The sequence below is a fragment of the Rutidosis leptorrhynchoides genome, chromosome 2, assembly GCF_046630445.1.
Source record: "Rutidosis leptorrhynchoides isolate AG116_Rl617_1_P2 chromosome 2, CSIRO_AGI_Rlap_v1, whole genome shotgun sequence".
NCBI lineage: Eukaryota > Viridiplantae > Streptophyta > Magnoliopsida > Asterales > Asteraceae > Rutidosis > Rutidosis leptorrhynchoides.
In genome coordinates this window covers 257,484,383-257,503,611 of record NC_092334.1, presented here as the reverse complement: position 1 = coordinate 257,503,611, position 19,229 = coordinate 257,484,383, and the positions used below count along the sequence as shown (strand labels likewise).

The following is a 19,229-nucleotide window of genomic DNA, read 5'->3' as shown; positions in this document are numbered from 1 at the left end:
TCCGATTCTTCTTCCGGTTCCGATTCTTCGTCCGGTTCCGATTCTTCTTCCGGTTCCGACTCTTCTTCCGGTTCCTCTTCGGGAACTTGTGAATCAGTCCACGAATCATTCCAATTTACATTTGACTCTTCATTATTATTAGGTGAGTCAATGGGACTTGTTCTAGAGGTAGACATCTATCACATAATATCAAACACGTTAAGAGATTAATATATCACATAATATTCATATGTTAAAAATATATAGTTTCCAACAAAAATGTTAAGCAATCATTTTTAAAGAAAATACGGTCGAAGTCCAGAATCACTAATGCATCCTAACAAACTCGATAAGACACACTAATGAAAATTTTCTGGTTCTCTAAGACCAACGCTCTGATACCAACTGAAATGTCCCGTTCTTATTGATTAAAAACGTTCCATATTAATTGATTTCGTTGCGAGGTTTTGACCTCTATATGAGACGTTTTTCAAAGACTGCATTCATTTTTAAAACAAACCATAACCTTTATTTCATAGATAAAGGTTTTAAAAAGCTTTACGTAGATTATCAAATAATGATAATCTAAAATATCCAGTTTACACACGACCATTACATAATGGTTTACAATACAAATATGTTACAACCAAATAAGTTTCTTGAATGCAGTTTTTACACAATATCATACAAGTATGGACTCCAAATCTCGTCCTTATTTAAGTATGCGACAGCGGAAGCTCTTAATAATCACCTGAGAATAAACATGCTTAAAACGTCAACAAAAATGTTGGTGAGTTATAGGTTTAACCTATATATATCAAATCATAATAATAGACCACAAGATTTCATATTTCAATACACATCCCATACATAGAGATAAAAATCATTCATATGGTGAACACCTGGTAACCGACAATAACAAGATGCATATATATAAGAATATCCCCATCATTCCGGGACACCCTTCGGATATGATATAAATTTTGAAGTACTAAAGCATCCGGTACTTTGGATGGGGTTTGTTAGGCCCAATAGATCTATCTTTAGGATTCGCGTCAATTAGGGTGTCTGTTCCCTAATTCTTAGATTACCAGACTTAATAAAAAGGGGCATATTCGATTTCGATAATTCAACCATAGAATGTAGTTTCACGTACTTGTGTCTATTTTGTAAATCATTTATAAAACCTGCATGTATTCTCATCCCAAAAATATTAGATTTTAAAAGTGGGACTATAACTCACTTTCACAGATTTTTACTTCGTCGGGAAGTAAGACTTGGCCACTGGTTGATTCACGAACCTATAACAATATATACATATATATCAAAGTATGTTCAAAATATATTTACAACACTTTTAATATATTTTGATGTTTTAAGTTTATTAAGTCAGCTGTCCTCGTTAGTAACCTACAACTAGTTGTCCACAGTTAGATGTACAGAAATAAATCGATAAATATTATCTTGAATCAATCCACGACCCAGTGTATACGTATCTCAGTATTGATCACAACTCAAACTATATATATTTTGGAATCAACCTCAACCCTGTATAGCTAACTCCAACATTCACATATAGAGTGTCTATGGTTGTTCCGAAATATATATAGATGTGTCGACATGATAGGTCGAAACATTGTATACGTGTCTATGGTATCTCAAGATTACATAATATACAATACAAGTTGATTAAGTTTTGGTTGGAATAGATTTGTTACCAATTTTCACGTAGCTAAAATGAGAAAAATTATCCAATCTTGTTTTACCCATAACTTCTTCATTTTAAATCCGTTTTGAGTGAATCAAATTGCTATGGTTTTATATTGAACTCTATTTTATGAATCTAAACAGAAAAAGTATAGGTTTATTGTCGGAAAAATAAGTTACAAGTCGTTTTTGTAAAGGTAGTCATTTCAGTCGAAAGAACGACGTCTAGATGACCATTTTAGAAAACATACTTCCACTTTGAGTTTAACCATAATTTTTGGATATAGTTTCATGTTTATAATAAAAATCATTTTCTCAGAATAACAACTTTTAAATCAAAGTTTATCATAGTTTTTAATTAACTAACCCAAAACAGCCCGCGGTGTTACTACGACGGCGTAAATCCGGTTTTACGGTGTTTTTCGTGTTTCCAGGTTTTAAATCATTAAGTTAGCATATCATATAGATATAGAATATGTGTTTAGTTGATTTTAAAAGTCAAGTTAGAAGGATTAACTTTTGTTTGCGAACAAGTTTAGAATTAACTAAACTATGTTCTAGTGATTACAAGTTTAAACCTTCGAATAAGATAGCTTTATATGTATGAATCGAATGATGTTATGAACATCATTACTACCTTAAGTTCCTTGGATGAACCTACTGGAAAAGAGAAAAATGGATCTAGCTTCAATGGATCCTTGGATGGCTCAAAGTTCTTGAAGCAAAATCATGACACGAAAACAAGTTCAAGTAAGATCATCACTTGAAATAAGATTGTTATAGTTATAGAAATTGAACCAAAGTTTGAATATGATTATTACCTTGTATTAGAATGATAACCTACTGTAAGAAACAAAGATTTCTTGAGGTTGGATGATCACCTTACAAGATTGGAAGTGAGCTAGCAAACTTGAAAGTATTCTTGATTTTATGAAACTAGAACTTTTGGAATTTATGAAGAACACTTAGAACTTGAAGATAGAACTTGAGAGAGATCAATTGGATGAAGAAAATTGAAGAATGAAAGTGTTTGTAGGTGTTTTTGGTCGTTGGTATATGGATTAGATATAAAGGATATGTAATTTTATTTTCATGTAAATAAGTCATGAATGATTACTCATATTTTTGTAATTTTATGAGATATTTCATGCTAGTTGCCAAATGATGGTTCCCACATGTGTTAGGTGACTCACATGGGCTGCTAAGAGCTGATCATTGGAGTGTATATACCAATAATACATACATCTAAAAGCTGTGTATTGTACGAGTACGAATACGGGTGCATACGAGTAGAATTGTTGATGAAACTGAACGAGAATGTAATTGTAAGCATTTTTGTTAAGTAGAAGTATTTTGATAAGTGTATTGAAGTCTTTCAAAAGTGTATAAATACATATTAAAACACTACATGTATATACATTTTAACTGAGTCGTTAAGTCATCGTTAGTCGTTACATGTAAGTGTTGTTTTGAAACCTTTAGGTTAACGATCTTGTTAAATGTTGTTAACCCAATGTTTATAATAACAAAAGAGATTTTAAATTATTATATTATCATGATATTATGATGTACGAATATCTCTTAATATGATATATATACATTAAATGTCGTTACAACGATAAACGTTACATATATGTCTCGTTTCAAAATCATTAAGTTAGTAGTCTTGTTTTTACATATGTAGTTCATTGTTAATATAATTAATGATATGTTTACTTATCATAATATCATGTTAACTATATATATAACCATATATATGTCATCATATAGTTTTTTTTACAAGTTTTAACGTTCGTGAATCACCGGTCAACTTGGGTGGTCAATTGTCTATATGAAACCTATTTCAATTTAATCAAGTCTTAACAAGTTTGATTGCTTAACATGTTGGAAACATTTAATCATGTAAACATCAATCTCAATTAATATATATAAACATGGAAAAGTTCGGGTCACTACACCATGTTTGTATGATATTGTGTAAAAACTGCACTCAAGAAACTGATTTCGATGTAACATATTTGTATTGTAAACCATTATGTAATGGTCGTGTGTAAATAGGATATTTTAGATTATCATTATTTGATAATCTACGTAAAGCTTTTAAACCTTTATTTATGAAATAAAGGTTATGGTTTGTTTTAAAAATGAATGCAGTCTTTGAAAAACGTCTCATATAGAGGTCAAAACCTCGCAACGAAATCAATTAATATGGAACGTTTTTAATCAATAAGAACGGGACATTTCAGCTGGTAACTTTGAAGAGGAGCAAATAGAAAAAAACTTTTGGTGGAAATCATAAATGTTACTTCTTTCTTAAATCAAGTAAGCTACGTTTTGGTTCGGGTTTGATTAACTTAATGGTAATGTTGGGTCAATATAAAACAATATTCACATTCATTTATAATTTATTATAAAACTAAGAATCAAATTGTTCTAACAATTACTACTTAACTGTCAGAAGGGAGTAGCATTACAGGTGGCAAAATGGGTTTGTTTGGGTATTGGGTCACACTCCAGGAAATATGATTAAACAGTATATTACTAATCTTAATCATTAACATGCAGTTGGGGCTAGTGGTTAATTTGGACCCTTCACTTAATAATGGGTCGGTAATGTTTTATCTAACGGGAAAAACCATAATAATAGTTTAAACGCAATGCGTCGTCAAAGGCTAAAGATAACTCAAACTGTAGTTTAGATGAATAAAACCTTTTAATCGATTTGTAGTCCATAAGTCATATCATCATTGAAATATGAAAACTGTTGTTGTGATATGTAACGCACATACATGAAAAAAATGTCTAAATAGTGATTTGGGTCTATATGACCCAACCCATTATAGACATTATTGACACATTTTTTACTCCCATTGATGTAAAAGCAAAATATATGTGTGTTTTGTAACATCAAGGAATGGAAAATCAATCTTCAGATAGTGTAATCGATCAAACCATAATATGACTCTAATTGAGGTTACACATATCTTGTAAGTACTTATCGTGTTATATTACTTCATCATCGAATGTACAACATCGGTTACCAATTACGTCAATTGCACAATCTCTGCAAGTACTTATTTGTCAATATCTTTTCAAAAGATCAAAGCAGCCAGCCTAGTACCAACATAAAATTATATACATAATATTATATACCAACAAAATTCTACCATATACATAGCTCGAGTCTAAGAATCAGGTTACTTTCAGGATGACTTGAAAAGAAGACCAATGAGGTTTTGTCAAAATCAACCATCTTTTATTCCCACAAGCCCACCTAATACCTGCACATAAGATCTCTCTGGTAGTTAATAAAGAGAAGCAAATCAATAATGTAGATGACAAAAATAATTATAATTAAGTTGCAAAACAATATATGACTTGTTATTTAATGACCCGTCCTAATCCATCTGGACGAATACATTACATTTGGTTACATCGCGAGGTACTTGACCTCTATATGATACATTTTACAAACATTGCATTCGTTTTGAAAAGACAAATTTTCCTTACATCGAAAGTTGACGGCATGCATACCATTTCATAATATATCCAACTATAATTGACTTAATAATAATCTTGATGAACTTAATGACTCGAATGCAACGTCTTTTGAAATATGTCATGAATGACTCCAAGTAATATCTCTAATATGAGTAAATGCACAGCGGAAGATTTCTTTCATACCTGAGAATAAACATGCTTTCAAGTGTCAACCAAAAGGTTGGTGAGTTCATTAGTTTATCATAAACAATCATTTCCATTATTTTAATAGACCACAAGATTTCAGTTTATAAATATATGTACACTCGCAAGTGTATAAAACCGTTCTGCTTATGTTGAGGCCTCAGTAACCAACCTTAACAATAATATAATAAGTCATCTTCGCAAAGATGGATATGTACACTCGCAAGTGTATAAATAATCCTCGAAGTACTAAACATCCGCCCACTAGCTCTTATGTCTAGTGCAGCCTACAGGATGGGGGTGTTAAGCCCGATAGATCTATCTTTAGGATTCGCGCTTACATATTCTTATAACATGTAACTAAATTACCTAGCACATCAATCCGCAAAATATCATTTTTTAATCACTTGTCTCTATTTCGTAAAGCATTTATAAAATATTGCATGTATTCTCAGCCCAAAATATATAGTGCAAAAGCAATTAAAAAGGGAGCAAATGAAACTCACTATATTGTATTTTGTAGCGATTAAATAAATGACGGCACTGAACAAGTGCCGGGTTGGCCTCGGATTCACGAACCTATATCATTTATATATATACTTTAATACATGTATTTGTAATCAAACAATTTTGTATATAAATAGAGGTATAAATGTTATTTTATATTTTATGTGTTTTATTAGTAGTTTAATTAAATATTCATGTTATATACTTTAAATATTTTATAAAAATATCAATCTAGTTTTATTAAGTAAAATTTTGTATGATTAACTTTTATTGTAATCATAATAATAATGATACTAGTAGTAAAAAAATGATAACCATAATAATAATATAGTTGTAATAATAATAATAAGTAAAAAGTCATAATATCTTTATAATGATAATAATAACTACAATTGTAATAATCGTTTTAAAAATAATAATATTAGTAATAATAATAATAATAACTTTTATAAAATAATATTAACATTAATAATGATAATAATGATAATAATGATAATAATACTACCTTAAGAACAAGCTTCCATAAAAAAAAAATGTCGTTGCCCGGGCTCGAACTCGCGACCTCTCGCTTAACCACAAACACCCTTAAACCATCCAGCCATTTCTATTTTTTTTCTGAATTATATGATATCCAAATATTTTAATCCCGTTTTTATTTCTGCTTCTATTTCTTTTTCACAACACATCATCACCGATCATTTTAAAATATAAGCCCAAGATTATAAATGGCCCATTTGAAGCCTAATCTAACTAGTTTTAATAACTTACACTACAGCCCAATTGGTGATTTGAGGTAAGCCCAAATTGTAGTCCAACAACCGTAATTAAATACTTCCGTTTCCTGGTCTCGTACAACACACGAATAGCAGCAACCGTATTCATCTTCATCGTTGTGGAATCATAATCATCATCTATTCCGCTCATCCTCTCCATCTTGATCATCATGACATCTTCATAACATCATCATTACATATACTATTCATCATCTCCTCCATCGTCATCATAGCATATCATCATCATTACCATTAACATCATCATCAATCGTCAGTAACCATCATCATCACATCATCATCACAACATCATCGTACATTCACCTTACATTACAGAATTATAATCATGATCACATAATCATGATCATCGTTATCATACTGTGTCATCATTCTCGTTACCGATGCAACACTGGTGTCGAATATTTCGGTTTATGTGGTGGTGCTCAAACAGAAGCAATTAATCGAATAAGTTTAGAATAGTAGCAGTGGGTTTCGATGGAGATGTGATCTAGTTAAATAAAAAAACAAGAAATAAGTAAATAGAGGTGACAGTTGTGGTGGTTTAAGTTGGTCTTCATCGATGGTGAAACAAACCGTAACAGTAAGCAGAAAACACGTAGTAGCAGGTTGCAGGTGACCAATCATGGTGGCGGTTTACATGGGTTTGTGGTGGTGATGAGATGAAGGTGGTTGTTGAATGGTTGCAACGTGGTTCCCGGTGGTTGGGCGGTGGTGTTTGGACATAATAGAAATAGAAAGGTGTGATTAGAGTTGGTGGTTTGCAGGTTTGAAGGTGATGCCGATGTTCACGAATAGAAAATGAAAATGAGAGAGAGATGAGAGAGAGAGAGATGGTGGTGGTGAAGGGTGGGCGACGGTGGTGGTTGTAGGGTTCAACGGTGGTTGAATGGTGGCCGATTAATACTCAAGAGAGAGTGATGATTCTCATTTTTTCTTATATCTATCTATCAGTATATATATATATATATATATATATATATATATATATATATATATATATATATATATATATATATATATATATATATATATATATATTATAAATATAATAATAATAATAATAATTAATAATAATAATAATAAACTAATGAAATTAAATTGCATGTGAATGAATTGGAAAAGGTAACAGGAAGCAGCCATAATTTTTGGCACTCATCTGCTGACACTATTTCCATGTACTATTAAATCGTACTCCGTTGTTAACTCAGTGGCGGATAAAAGTGTTCAGAAAAATCCCATATTTTAAAATTAACTATATTTATTTATTTTGGTCATTATGGTATAAAATTCGATCATTAATTTATTAAATAATATTACATCAACTGTCCCTCTCATTTATGGGTATAATATAAAAAGTGTTTAAATTAACTAATTAGATCCTAAATATACTTTTAATAAGCCTATAACTTATATAACTCATTTTCGGATCACCTTTTATTTTAAAATTATATAAGCTCATTTTTAACTTGATTAATATCAATCGAAACATTAAACGAGTATTACAATCATTTAATATTTATTTTTAATATAATTTATAAAGATATATTTTAAATAATAATTATTAATATCCTATTTTTATTTTATTAATTTTTAATTACAACAACATATAATACTTCAAATTATATTTTGAATTATTATTTATATATACATACACACATTTCTATTTACAATTAATTGTTCGTGAATCGTCGAGAGCAGTCGAAGGTCAATTGAATATATGAACATTGTTTCCAAAATTTTCTAAACTCAACATTACATACTTTGCTGATCGTATCGAAATCATATAAAGATTAAGTTTAAATTTGGTCGGAAATTTCCGGGTCGTCACAGTACCTACCCGTTAGAGAAATTTCGTCCCGAAATTTGAGTGAAGTGGTCATGGCTAACAATAAAAATGTTTTCATAACGAATATGAGTTGATAATTAGAGTTTTATCATCATTGAATAATATAGATAAGACGATTCGATTATGTGAAGTATACGAGTGAAGTTATCACAAAAGAATGAAATGAGAAAATGCAAGTTCGTCTTAACCGGTGACGTAGTCACGGTTGATTTTCGGAATTCAAGGGATTTAAAGAAAATCTTCGTGATCTGATTAAGATTTGATTCTTCGGTGATTAAAGAAATTAGAATCTCTTTAATTAAATGCGATTATCTGCCTCGATTGCTCTGTCGGATATTTCCATTATAAATTTACCTCTTCCGTTTTATTATTCTCACCATCCCTATACTTTCTTCCTTAATTCATACTTCTAAAGCTTGTAAAAAAATGCTTAATTCAGTTCTGATCATTGTTCTTATTCTGACTATTGTAACCATCATTCTCCTCTTCCAACTTCCACCGGAGGAATCTGTTTTCTTCTACTTCGCCTTTGGGGTTATAGTGTTTTTAATTCTCCCGTGTCTTCATGTTGCGATAAACATTGATATACACGGTTTGTAATTTATGTGTTGTTATCGGGCTTCATATTGTTCCTTATATTTCGGAGCTCCATGCTCTTGTTTTCTCTTCCCGATTCTAAATCAAGCGAATAATGGTCCAGAATTCGTAGATATAGAGTTTCGAATGATTATAGTATTCTAAGCAGAAAGGAATGTATTAGCACGATTTGATTTGTCAAATTACCAGAATTCCTGAGGATGGAACTATCAAGAATATATTTTCTTGATATGTTCAGAGGTTAAATAGAATGAAAGAGTTATGTAACATGGTTCATGATAAAGGTATGATCTGTGATCCTTTATCACGTTCCATTAGAAACTCAGCATGACTTACTGTAATATAATCACGTTGGCCAAGCGTCATTATATTATACTAACTCATGCTTCAATTCCCAACACTTCTCCACAATTCATTCATAATTTATACTTAGATTTTACAGAAGTTTCCAACATAATGGAATACAGAAAACACGAAGAGGTAGATAATTTCGGACAAGAATATTTATGAAAATATCCTCAGAAATATCGAAGATATTTATGATGATATTTTGGAACTTCTAAGTTCGAAGATTGATGAAGAAAAATTTTTCGCAAGATTTTAACATGACTTCGGAGCAAGATATTCTCTAAAGATTTCGGCGGATCCAGAATTACCTGGATTCTTTGAATATAGGGTTTGGTTCTTGTATTTGTCCTTAGTCTCCTTCATGGTTAGCTCAAACCGTTTTTCAGTACCAAATTTTCTATCGAGCGTTCCCAACATTCCATTCTTTATTATCAAACTTTTGGCCATTTAGGTCATCTACAACATGCTGCTTCGTCAGCATTTTCAAAGTTAACGGATCTGGATCATTGGTTATCAAACCGAGGGTTTTTAAGAATATTGAAGGTTTTTAGATGATTAAACGCTGATTGTGATCGTCAAGATACAAAGGATGTTTAAGATGAAATCAAGTGGCAAACTTGAAGAATTGTTTAGTTTCATATGTTATAATCAGCATTTTAATTCATTTTAATTGTCCAATGTTAGTAGTCCACAGTTAACAGTCCAATAATTCATATATAGCTTAATATATAATATTCGAATTAATTAATACGTATCGTGACCCGTGTACATGTCTCAGACTCGATCACAACTCAAAGTATATATATTATTGTAGAATCAACCTCAACCATGTATAGCGAACTCGTGCATTACAGCATATAGAGTGTCTATGGTTATTCCAAATAATATATATAGATGCGTCGATATGATATGTCAAAACCTTGCATACGTGTCCCGATATTTAAAGTTCGTAAAATAAATAACAGAAATTAAATGACGATAAATGAAATTGCGAGAATATAAATTACGATAAATAAATTGCGATAAATAAAATGTAAACTGTTAGCTAGGAACAGTTAGCTAGGAACAGTTAGCGTGAATTCTTAACAAAATTTCTCATAGTTAATTTGTTTGTTTCTAATAAATTTTATTTTGTCCAATGTTTTCTTCATTATGCCACTTGTTGGATTCTGGTAAATCATTGGATGAAAGTGGTCATTCTGCGGTGAACGGATACGTATATCGGTGGTTGTAAATAGGATAGTAAATGACTGTTGAATCAGATTGGAAGAATGTACAGTGTAACTCATTAATGTGAAATCTAACTATTCCTCGGGTATTACCTACCCGTTAAAATATTTTCACCATTAACAGTTTGTACAAAAGAATTTTTAATTACAATCTTTATGAAAATATATATACATATATATTTTTCTTCAGATGTAATCATGGATTTAATGAGTTAATGTGATGTTAAACTCATTTGGTTTACCGTTGGAAAAAGAATATATAATCTCTAAAACATTAGAGATTACATAATCGCCATGTCGAATGAAGATAAATGATGTAGAACGTCATGTAGAACGAAGATAATCGATGTAGGTCATCATGTAATATGATGATTATGCTGGAGGTACAGACTGTGAGTTTGAGGCGTGTAGTGTTGAGGCTTGTGCTACGGATGTTGTTGTTGGTGGTACTGGTGTTGTTACTGATGGTACTGTTGGTGCCGGTGATGTTGTTGAAGCTAGTAAATTTTGCACCATATCCTCCAAATTGATTATTCGAGCGCGAAGTTCGTTGACTTCTTATATTATTCTGGGATGATTGTCGGTCAGAACGAGCGAATGAATAAGGTCTAGGATTTGAGATAGTATGTAATCATGACGAGATATTCTAGAAATAAGGGTGAAAATGATATTTCGGACTGGTTCACCGGTAAGTGCTTCAGGTTCTTCGCCAAGAGGTGAATTTGGTTGATGGAAAGGATCACCTTCTTTTTGTCTCCAATGATTAAGTAGGTTACGAACCCATCAGATGAATTGGTTGATTCATTCTGGTGACACTGCTTTCGGAGCTTAGGTGAAACTCCATATCGGAATAGCTGTCAGAATCCGAGGAATTCGAACTGGTTGAGGGATTCATCTCGTACGATCAGATGAAGAATTTTTTGATAAGAAATAGATTATAGGATGTAGATTAGTACCCTGCAATACATAATTTACATATGCATATATAATACTAAAATCCCATAAGTTACGGAGAAATATACGGAAGCTGTCAGGCAAAGGTAACAATAACAGATACGCTAAGATATGAATTTATCTATACACAGTCTATGCAATAGAGGCAGTAAGACGTGTCTAGACTTTAAGGATGATAAGCAAATAATTTTCGACACTAAATGATAAGCAAAACATTTGACACGCAAACACGGTCGAAGTCAAGACTCACTAATACATCTAAACAACTACTAGTTAGACACACTAATGCAAGACCTGGTTCGCTAAGACCGCCGCTCTGATACCAACTTTAACGACCCGTCCTAATCCATCTGAACGAATACATTACATTTGGTTACATCGCGAGGTACTTGGCCTCTATATGATACATTTTACAAACATTGCATTCGTTTTGAAAAGACAAACTTTCCTTACATCGAAAGTTGACGGCATGCATATCATTTCATAATATATCCAACTATAATTGACTTAATAATAATCTTGAAGAACTCAATGACTCGAATGCAACATCTTTTGAAATATGTCATGAATGACTCCAAATAATATCTCTAATATGAGCAAATGCACAGCGGAAGATTTCTTTCATACCTGAGAATAAACATGCTTTCAAGTGTCAACCAAAAGGTTGGTGAGTTCATTAGTTTATCATTAACAATCATTTTCATTATTTTAATAGACCACAAGATTTCAGTTTATAAATATATGTACACTCGCAAGTGTATAAAACCGTTCTGCTTATGTTGAGGCCTCAGTAACCAACCTTAACAATAATATAATAAGTCATCTTCGCAAAGATGGATATGTACACTCGCAAGTGTATAAATAATCCTCGAAGTACTAAACATCCGTCCACTAGCTCTTATGTCTAGTGCAGCCTACAGGATGGGAGTGTTAAGCCCGATAGATCTATCTTTAGGATTTACGCTTACATGTTCTTATAACATGTAACTAAATTACCTAGCACATCAATCCGCAGAATATCATTTTTTAATCACTTGTCTCTATTTCGTAAAGCATTTATAAAATATTGCATGTATTCTCAGCCCACAATATATATTGCAAAAGCAATTAAAAAGGGAGCAAATGAAACTCACTATATTGTATTTTGTAGCGATTAAGTAAATGACGGCACTGAACAAGTGCAGGGTTGGCCTCGGATTCACGAACCTATATAATTTATATATATACTTTAATACATGTATTTGTAATCAAACAATTTTGTATATAAATAGAGGTATAAATGTTATTTTATATTTTATGTGTTTTATTAGTAGTTTAATTAAATATTCATGTTATATACTTTAAATATTTTATAAAAATATCAATCTAGTTTTATTAAGTAAAATTTTGTATGATTAACTTTTAATGTAATCATAATAATAATGATACTAGTAGTAAAAAAAAATGATAACCATAATAATAATATAGTTGTAATAATAATAATAATAAGTAAAAAGTCGTAATATCTTTATAATGATAATAATAACTACAATTATAATAATCATTTTAAAAATAATAATATTAGTAATAATAATAATAACTTTTATAAAATAATATTAACATTAATTAACATTAATAATGATAATAATAATAATAATAATAATAATAATGATAATAATACTACCTTAAGAACAAGCTTCCATAAAAAAAATGTCGTTGCCCGGGCTCGAACCTGCGACCTCTCGCTTAACCACAAACACCCTTAAACCATCCATCCATTTCTATTTTTTCTGAATTATATGATATCCAAATATATTAATCCCGTTTTTATTTCTGCTTCTATTTCTTTTTCACAACACATCATCACCGATCATTTTAAAATATAAGCCCAAGATTATAAATGGCCCATTTGAAGCCTAATCTAACTAGTTTTAATGACTTACACTACAGCCCAATTGGTGATTTGTGGTAAACCCAAATTGTAGTCCAACAACCGTAATTAAATACTTCCGTTTCCTGGTCTCGTACAACACACGAATAGCAGCAACCGTATTCATCTTCATCGTTGTGGAATCATAATCATCATCTATTCCGCGCATCCTCTCCATCTTGATCATCATGACATCTTCATAACATCATCATTACATCTACTATTCATCATCTCCTCCATCGCCATCATAGCATATTATCATCATTACCATTAACAACATCATCAATCATCCGTAACAACAATCATCACATCATCATCACAACATCATCGTACGTTCACCTTACATTACAGAATTATAATCATGATCACATAATCATGATCATCATTATCCTACTGTGTCATCATTCTCGTTACCGATGCAACAGTGGTGTCGAATATTTCAGTTTGTGTGGTGGTGCTCAAACAGAAGCAATTAACCGAATAAGTTTAGAATAGTAGTAGTGGGTTTCGATGGAGAGGTGATCTAGTTAAATAAAAAAACAAGAAATAAGTAAATAGAGGTGATAGTTGTGGTGGTTTAAGTTGGTCTTCATCGATGGTGAAACAAACCGTAACAGTAAGCAGAAAACACGTAGTAGCAGGTTGCAGGTGACCAATCATGGTGGCGGTTTACATGGGTTTGTGGTGGTGATGAGATGAAGGTGGTTGTTGAATGGTTGCAACGTGGTTCCCGGTGGTTGGGCGGTGGTGTTTGGACATAATAGAAATAGAAAGGTGTGATTAGAGTTGGTGGTTTGCAGGTTTGAAGGTGATGGCGATGTTCACGAATAGAAAATGAAAATGAGAGAGAGATGAGAGAGAGAGAGAGATGGTGGTGGTGAAGGGTGGGCGACGGTGGTGGTTGTAGGGTTCAACGGTGGTTGAATGGTGGCCGATTAATACTCAAGAGAGAGTGATGATTCTCATTTTTTCTTATATCTATCTATCAGTATATATATATATATATATATATATATATATATATATATATATATATATATATATATATATATATATATATATATATATATATTATAAATATAATAATAATAATAATAATAATAATAATAATAATAATAATAATAATAATAATAATAATAATAATAATAATAATAATAATAATAATAAACTAATGAAATTAAATTGCATGTGAATGAATTGGAAAAGGTAACAGGAAGCAGCCATAATTTTTGGCACTCATTTGCTGACACTATTTCCATGTACTATTAAATCGTACTCCGTTGTTAACTCAGTGTCGGATAAAAGTGTTCAGAAAAATCTCATATTTTTAAATTAACTATATTTATTTATTTTGATCATTATAGTATAAAATTCGATCATTAATTTATTAAATAATATTACATCAACTGTCCCTCTCATTTATGGGTATAATATAAAAAGTGTTAAAATTAACTAATTAGATCCTAAATATACTTTTAATAAGCCTATAACTTATATAACTCATTTTCGGATCACTTTTATTTTAAAATTATATAAGCTCGTTTTTAACTTGATTAATATCAATCGAAACATTAAACGAGTATTACAATCATTTAATATTTATTTTTAATATACTTTATAAAGATATATTTTAAATAATAATTATTAATATCCTATTTTTATTTTATTAATTTTTAATTACAACAACATATAATAATTCAAATTATATTTTGAATTATTATTTATATATACATACACACATTTCTATTTACAATTAATTGTTCGTGAATCGTCGAGAGCAGTCGAAGGTCAATTGAATATATGAACATTGTTTCCAAAATTTTCTAAACTCAACATTACATACTTTGCTGATCGTATCGAAATCATATAAAGATTAAGTTTAAATTTGGTCGAAAATTTCCGAGTCATCACATGTTAAGCAAACCAATTATGAACTCATATACAGAACCTTGATAACTAAACCAATTATGAACTCATATACAGAACCTTGATAACTGTAATTGTCATTAACATTAAAACAAATACCTCGTGAGCATGAGCATTCAAGAATTACGAACTTTCTTTTAACCTGACCATGATATAATCAATGTGTCAGCCCAAAGAAAAAAAAAGCAAATCAGCAAATTTCAACCAAGCATTACGATTCATTAGTAACTAAAATATAAAATCAATTCCAAATGTTAATATCAAAAAACATTATGATTCATCTGAAATAGAATGAGTAACGAAAGTAAAAATCGACAAATCTGTGACGCGATTGCGTAAAAATTGAAAGGATATAGTAAATCAACCAATTTGATAAATGGTGAGAATACCTGGTAGTTTGCTGATACAAAATCAAATTCAAACACTGATGTTATTGTTAGTGGGCTAGTTGTCTATGAGGATGAATTTGTGAAAATCAATTAAAAAAACAAACAAACCCGTATCGAATTTCAAAATATATAGATCCAAAACAGTATATTTAACTTATTTGATATAAACCAGAAATCAAAAATAAAATATCTAAAACATATTTCATACATACCATCTATGCCGCCGGAAGATTCGTCAATAAGAAAAAATTAGCAAAAACCCTAATTTGATGACGAAGAAGAATTTATACGAACCCTAGTTTTACAATCGGTAGCACGGTAAATCAAATTGGAATCTCCAAATTATTGACACTAAAAGTATTATACTTACCGTAGATCTTTGATATTCCCTACTGAATAAAAATGCAAAAGCTACTCAAAGCATTTCAAATGCATCCTAAATATTTGAAATGCATATAAATCAATATAGACTTATTTAAAAGAAAACCAATATCATGTTAGTCATTTTTTTTTTATTAAATACTGTAAATAGAAATTGAGTTGACAACTTGACTAAAAGCATGTAAAATATATCCTAAACAGTATTGGTATGATATGGGAACATACCGAGTTAGCGAGCATCATTACATATACAGAGACGATTAATATTCCTAAATAACTGATTATGACCTCACCTTGATTCCCATCCTAAAAAGTATTGTCACACATGATATCAAAGTGAATCACCAGAGGATCGTGGCTATGAATATAAAATAAGTTTTTAAGGATTTGTCCACACCCTTTGTTTATTTGTTGTAAAGTAACCTTCTTATTTCTATGGCATACCTAATCAAAATCAACCCTATATCTTTTTTCACAACAACAACAACAACAAAAGATGTTGTAAATGTACCATCAACATTTATCACATATACCATAAACATATACCTGAATGACCTATTATGAATTTTTGCTTCACTTGTTCGTTCCACAAAAGTTTCAACCTTTATCATATTCAGAGTATACCATAAACATTCACCATATACCATGGAAAATATACCTGAGATATCCTATGCACTATCTTCTTTTTTGAAAATATTTCAACCATGCTTCCAAACCAACTGCAGAATGGTCAACAACAGTGATGTCTCATGTATTTCATTACTTTTACATAACTACAGTTTCATGAATAATGGATTGTAATAACTGGCTGACAATAAAGTGGAGTGATAATTACATACCTGGTTTATCATACCAACGAATAGTGGCAGGAGAAGTAGACAATGCCCGTTTAATATTCCGATGGACCATTGTGAAGGCTGCTTCTCCCTACGGAAGTCATAAAATTAAACATCAAGTTCAGTTCTAATTTGAGAACAACAGTACATATGTAGGTGCATAGAGATTAAAATTCTAACCCACTTAATCTAAGCCAATTTAGAACCACCCCCTTTTGCTACTCTTCGTCCATGGAACTTTTTATTTTACATACACCTGGCAATCGCGAACCATGGTACAAAGTAAAAAACACATGTATATCCAAAACAGTATGAGGCATTAGGTGCATAGAGATTAGAGATTAAATTTCTATATTAAAAAATGCACGAACTACATTAGTATTAAAGAGCAAAAAAAACTGAAACAATTAGTTCGAATTCTTTCCATAATTCAGAATAAAAAGATCACATAATATTAATATCTCCTTTATATTTTAATATTATAAAAACAATGAATAATGAATATTTAAAATCAAATCCATAAGTAGTAAATATCATACTGTATAAAATATGAAATCGGATGCCCAAATTGAATATCTTGGTTGGAATTGATTATTAAGAAACAAAGAATACGTAATCTGTGCGATTTACTTTAAAAAATCCTAAATTTTAATTGTATAGGTAATAAAAATTTGAATATAATCAATCCCTAAAAATCTTTCATATGATTCATAATAAGAAAAATATAGAATCGAATTAAGAAACCTTAATATCCCATGAAATATGAACAAACTCTAGAAATCTTGAATCTTCAAAAATCATAATCATATTAAATCTGAATATGGAAAATAATTAAGAATCAGTAACATTACCTATTGCATCGTATATTTTCCATGGTTGTACATGTTAGAACGATCTCGTATCCTGCTAGATGTAAGTTTCGGGTAGCGTAAGAATGCACTACCTATCAGACACAAAGTTGTTTAATAGTTAAATATAGTGTCCGAAACCCTAATTTGATGACGAAGAAGAATTTATACGAACCTTAGTTTTACAATCAGTAGCACGGTAAATCAAATTGGAATCTCCAAGTTTGATTGTATGCGATTGAATGTGTTCTTGTAAGATTGTATGCTCTGTTCTTGTATGTGTTCTTGAATGACAATAGTCCTGCAAGTGTTTGTAGACGAATTTTGTGTAAGAGAAAAGAGAGAGGATGATTGTTTTTGCTATGGATTGTAGGTGACACATCTGAAAGAAAACATAGAACCCTAATTTAGAAAAACGGACAACGTGATTTTTTGATTTTAGGGGTATATGTGTAATCAAACAATTGAAGATTGGGTTTATTAGCTCATAATCCAGATTAGTAGTTAATCAATGGCTTAGATCAAAGTTGATTATTGTAATGGGTGGCTAGGATTGAGTATCTCTTTTTAAAATGAGCTAATTTTCATTTTATTATTATATATAGTATAGAAGTATAGATATAGATACAGATTATTATTATTATTATGGTTTTATTTTTATCGCTAGTACCTTGTGGTTTGGTTTAGAAGATACAACATCTAGTTCTTGTTATACAGCTGTAGAAAATAAATTATTATTCTTTTGAAAAAAAAAATAGCAGACAAACCGATTTTATACTAAAAAAGGGTCTCTATACACAACAGAAGAAACTTGTTTTTGAAACAAAACCGGTCTCCAAAGTCTACCTACGAAACCGATTTTAAAACTGATCTCAACCTTAGATACCCCTACCAATAAAAACCGATTTTAAAACCGGTTTTGAAAGCCCTTAAAGCCGGTTTCGAAACTCCTTTTTTGTAGCAGTGATGCAAGTCCTATGCATGCACCAAAATATGAAATTGCAAATTGATCAGTTTAGCAACATCAACATCCGAATTCGTAGTTCCATCTATCTAAAGCTTCAAAATATGTCCTTATTTTTCTAAAGATTGTTCTGCCAAAACATTATTTTCTCTCTCTCTCTCTCTCTCTCTCTCACACACACACACACACACACACACACACACACATATATATATATATATATATGTATATATATATATATATGTATATATATATATGTATATATATATATATATGTATATATATATATATATATATATATATATATATATATATATATATATATATATATATA

General features: G+C 30.6%; 1 long non-coding RNA gene across 2 annotated transcripts; it reads right to left on the bottom strand.

The window, feature by feature from the left end:
- Positions 1-15,496: 15,496 nt before the first annotated feature.
- LOC139891759 (uncharacterized) lies at positions 15,497-18,307 on the bottom strand. Of its 2 annotated transcripts, none has more exons than XR_011773824.1 (5): positions 18,107-18,307; positions 17,935-18,026; positions 17,264-17,339; positions 17,087-17,174; positions 15,497-16,966 (listed from the first exon to the last, which is right to left on the bottom strand). It is a non-coding gene; the product is annotated as an uncharacterized lncRNA (long non-coding RNA). The 2 variants fall into 2 exon arrangements; XR_011773825.1 differs by having other exon boundaries at positions 17,268-17,339.
- Between the last annotated feature and the right edge of the window lie 922 nt (positions 18,308-19,229).